A 5,520-nucleotide genomic window follows, 5' to 3' on the forward strand; every position below is an offset into this window, starting at 1 on the left:
ATTAATGTATATACACTACTATATATAAAATAGATAACTAATAAGGACCTACTGTATAGCACAGGGAACTCTACTCAATACTCTGTAATAACCTATATGGGAAAAGAATCTGAGAAAGAATAGATATATGTATATGTAAAACCGAATCACTTTGCTGTACAGCAGAAACTAACACTACATTGTAAATCAACTATACTCCAATATAAAATAAAAATTTTATAAATTACATGGAAGGAGAGGTATCAAAAGAGATAGAAAATATGAAAGAATGGTTAAGAAACATTTAAGATAGAGTAAAAATTCCAATATACATCTAATGAGAGTTACAGAAGAAGAGGACAAAGAGAACTGGTAAGAAGCAGAATTTTAAAGCAAATGAGACTGTACTTTACTAATGTAAAATGTTAATAATAGGGGAAATTGGGTGTGGGGTGTATGTACTACCTTCTATCTTTACACTATATTTGTGCTTCTGTAAACCTAAAATTGTTTTAAAATAAGAAGTTGATTAGCATAAAAAAATAAAATAAAATAAAAAAATTTAAAAGACCCCAAAACATTGCTTATACCTCCACATGCATTTGTATTTCCAAGGCTAATTATTTAAGAGTGGTTTCTTTCATCACACTACTCCATGAAATTGTGTCAGAATTCACATTAAAGCTCAGCCAACAAGCACTATCAGAGCTCACAGAGTTCAAGTTGGCCAGAGATCAGATGGAAATGTTGGGGCCAGATTCCTTGGGAGGATGACAGGAAGGTGAGGTGGAGATGATTTAGAGGAAAGGGCATTATTCTTAATACCCTTCATAATCCCATTATGAAGCTGGAGGGTGAAGATTAAGATTTATTAGCTATAGTAAGACCCTGTGCCTTCTGGAAAATGGTCAACTGGTGAAAATACTGATAGGTCCCATGTCACGGTGGGCCATCTCACTTTTGTCCCCTGGACTTTTTGCAACTGTTTTCAGTGCTAAGCTGGGTATCCACGTTGGACCATCTGACCCTCTTTTCCTCTATGGACATTTTTCTACCTTGTCTTAAAGGACAAGAACACAGAAGGCTGCCGTCAAAATTAGTGAACTTTGTGAAGTGGAAAGTAAATAGCCTGTGGATTAGGAGGCTAAAAGAAGGATTTAGAATGATTTTTGAGTCATTGATCTGTCCTCTTTCCAGTTAGCGAGGATCAATCAGTGATTTCTTTACAACACATGTCCCACCCACTTCATACGTGCTTTCGAGGTGGTCAGGTCCGAACAGCTCAGTGTTGGTAGGGACATTGGAGGCTATGGGGTCTAACTGGCACCTAATGTCTGAATACCTGGCAGCTTTCATCCAGCTTCTGTCTGAATGCCTCAAATGATAGAGAATTCACTACCTTATGAAGCGTGGATTCCATTGTTGAACTTCTCTAAATGTTGAGTGTCTCTTCTGTGAAATTAAGATCTGTGTGATATAATGGAAAGAGCATTGGCTATGGTAGAGGACAGAACTGAAGTCAAGATTCTGTCTCCCCTCACTTGACGCTTGACAAGTCCCTTTATCTCCCCAAGTCTCAGTTCTACTGATTTTAAAAGGAGGATAATGGTACCAAGTTCATGGGATTGTCCTGAGGATTAAAGGAGACCATATAAGTGTATGTCCATTGTGTGGCATGGGAAAGGAGTTCAATGGTGCTTGGTTCAAAATGCTTTACATGTAGTTTGAGCTCTTTCTCTGGGAGCCTAGTGACTACATATAATCCCTTCTCCTTGTGATGTCCTCACTAAAATGAGTGAACACACTGACGGTGCCCATTTGGAACCATTGCCTCACTAGCTGAAACCCTTTCCATCCTGAAAGGCTTTCCCATGCTGTGAGTTCAGACCCTTCCTTTCTCTGATTGACCTTCTCTGGACTTGATCTACTTTGACGGAGCAACCCTAAAAGTGGGGGGCCTAGCCAGGGTCCCCACATGTCATGCAGAAAAGCCTACCTACTAGCCAGTGTCTGCCAGCTCTAGCCCCAGAGGTAGCTTATGAGACAAAGCCTCTACAGAGCCCCTCTTGCCTTGTTGAAAAGCTCTTCAGTTGTATTATGGCCTGATGGCAAAGAAGATGGCCTGCATCCTCAAGGGATAGAATACTTGCCAGCCTATCTTTAATTTTAATACTTCAACTATCCCCTAGTGCCACTTTATGGTCGCCATCACTTTCTGCTAATTTCTTGATTATTCTGCCCAGGCAGTAGTAGAGCCAATCTTCTTCAGAGTTCCCAATTTTCATATCTTTAACTGTAATTAACCTTTATCAGACTCCAGATACTTCTCATCAGAATCCAGTCTTTAAATCACAGACTTATTAGAAAATGAGAGGCAGGGTTCTAAGCAGCCCCAATCTGGAGGCGCTGTGGAAATGAACGGTTTGCCAGTGAAAAACCTGGCTGATTTTGTGCCAGTCTCTCCTTACAAAGGGAATGAGTTTGGTGGAAATATCTGAGACTAGGGGTTGGGCCACTTTCCTCTGTCCTTGGCTGGTTGGGTAACCTTAGGTAAAAAAGTCTTTTCTGCACAAAATGCCTTACCTGTTTTTTGTGGGTTTTTTAACATGTTGATAAAGGGCAGAGTTTTATTTATTTATTTTTAACATCTTTATTGGAGTATAATTGCTTCACAATACTGTGTTAGTTTCTATTGTACAACAAAGTGAATCAGCTATACATATAGATATATCCCCATATCTCCTCCCTCTTGCGCCTCCCTCCCACCCTCCCTAACCCACCCCTATAGTTGGTCACAAAGCACAGAGCTGATCTCCCTGTGCTAGATAGCTGCTTCCCACTAGCTATCTATTTTACATTTCGTAGTGTATATATGTCAAGGCTACTCCCTCACTCCGTCCCAGCTTACCCTTCCCCCTCCCTGTGTCCTAAAGTCCATTTTCTACGTCTGCATCTTTATTCCTGTCCTGCCCCTAGGTTCTTCAGAAAGGTTTATTTTTCTTTTTAGATTCCATATATATGTGTTAGCATATGGTATTTGTTTTTCTCTTTCTGACTTACTTCACTCTATATGACAGACTCTAGGTCCATCCACCTCATTACAAATAACTCAATTTCATTTATTTTAATGGCTCAGTAATATTCCATTGTATATATGTGCCACATCTTCTTTATCCATTCATCCGATGATGGACACTTAGGTTGCTTCCATCTCCGGGCTATTGCAAATAGGGCTGCTATGAACATTTTGGTACATGTCTCTTTTTGAATTATGGTTTTCTCAGGGTATATGCCCAGTTGTGGGATTGCTGGGTCATATGGTAGTTCTATTTGTAGTTTTTTAAGGAACCTCCATACCGTTCTTCATAGAGGCTGTATCAATGTACATTCCCACTAGCAGTGCAAGAGGGTTCCCTTTTCTCCACACCCTCTCCAGCATTTATTATTTGTAGATTTTTGATGATGGCCATTCTGACTGGTGTGAGGTGATACCTCATTGTAGTTTTGACTTGCATTTCTCTAATGATTAGTGATGTTGAGCATCCTTTCATGTGTTTGTTGGCAGTCTGTATATCTTCTTTGGAGAAGTGTCTATTTAGGTCTTCTGCCCATTTTTGGATTGGGTTGTTTGTTTTTTTGATATTGAGCTGCATGAGCTGCTGGTAAATTTTGGAGATTAATCCTTTGTCAGTTGCTTCATATGCAAATATTTTCTCCCATTCTGAGGGTTGTCTTTTGGTTTTCTTTATGGTTTCCTTTGCTGTGCAAAAGCTTTTAAGTTTCATTAGGTCCCATTTGTTTAGTTTTGTTTTTACTTCCATTTCTCTAGGAGGTGGGTCAAAAAGGACCTTGCTGTGATTTATGTCAAAGAATGTTCTGCCTATGTTTCCCTCTAAGAGTTTTATAATGTCTGGCCTTACATTTAGGTCTTTAATCCATTTTGAGTTTATTTTTGTGTATGGTGTTAGGAAGTGTTCTAATTTCATTCTTTTACATGTAGCTGTCCAGTTTTCCCAGCACCACTTATTGAAGAGGCTGTCTTTTCTCCATTGTATATTCTTGCCTCCTTTATCAAAGATAAGGTAAACATGTGTGGGGGGGTTTATCTCTGGGCTTTCTATCCTGTTTCATTGATCTATATTTCTGTTTTTGTGCCAGTACCATACTGTCTTGATTACTGTAGCTTTGTAGTATAGTCTGAAGTCCAGGAGCCTGAGTCCTCCAGCTCCATTTTTCTTTCTCAAGATTGCTTTGGCTATTCGTGGTCTTTTGTGTTTCCATACAAATTGTGAAATTTTTTGTTCTAGTTCTTTGAAAAATGCCATTGGTAGTTGGATAGGGATTGCATAGAATCTGTAGATTGCTTTGGGGAGTATAGTCATTTTCACAATGTTGATTCTTCCAATCCAAGAACATGGTCTATCTCTCCGTCTGTTTATATCATCTTTAATTTCTTTTATCAGTGTCTTTTATTTTTCTGCATACAGGTCTTTTGTCTCCTTAGGTAGGTTTATTCCTAGGTATTTTATTCTTTTTGTTGCAATGATAATTGGAAGTGTTTCCTTAATTTCACTTTCAGATTTTTCATCATTAGTGTATAGGAATGCAAGAGATTTCTGTGCATTGATTTTGTATTCTACTACTTTACCAAATTCATTGATTAGCTCTAGTAGTTTTCTGAGAGCATCCTTAGGATTCTCTATGTATAGTATCATGTGATCTTCAAATAGTGACTGTTTTACTTCTTCTTTTCCAAATTGGATTCCTTTTATTTCTTTTTCTTTTCTGATTGCCATGGCTAGGACTTCCAAAACTATGTTGAATAATAGAGGTGAGAGTGGACAACCTTGTCTTGTTCCTGATCTTAGTGGAAATGCTTTCTGTTTTTCACCATTGAGAATGATGTTTGCTGTGGGTTTGTCGTATATGGCTTTTATTATGTTGAGGTAGTTTCCCTCTATGGCCACTTTCTGTAGAGTTTTTATCATAAATGGGTGATGAATTTTGTCAAAAGCTTTTTCTGCATCTATTGAGATGATCATATGGTTTTTATCCATCAGTTTGTTACTATGGTGTATAACATTGATTGATTTGCATATATTGAAGAATCCTTGGATTCCTGGGATAAACCCCACTAGATCATGGTGTGTGATCCTTTTAATGTGCTGTTGGATTCTGTTTGCTAGTATTCTATTGAGGATTTTTGCATCTATGTTCATCAGTGATATTGGCCTGTAGTTTTCTTTTTTTGTGACATCTTTGTCTGGTTTTGTATCTTGAAGATCTCCTCTCTTACCTGTTTTAAGATTTTCTATGAAGAGAAAAATAAATTCATTGATGGAGAAATGCTTTGTAAAGTACAAGTTCTGAATTTGTGCCAGACTTGCATTACCATTAATAATTATCTTCTAGCATCTGATGATCTGGCTGTGAGTGTGACTAGAATCTTTGTGCATATATATGGGCCACCAGCCGTGACACTGGGGCCTCAGCTGGTCTGTATCTACCAGTGCTGCTGTGGGTCTAGGGTTCCAGGCATGG

This window comes from Mesoplodon densirostris, chromosome X (assembly GCF_025265405.1).
Source record: "Mesoplodon densirostris isolate mMesDen1 chromosome X, mMesDen1 primary haplotype, whole genome shotgun sequence".
Lineage (NCBI taxonomy): Eukaryota > Metazoa > Chordata > Mammalia > Artiodactyla > Ziphiidae > Mesoplodon > Mesoplodon densirostris.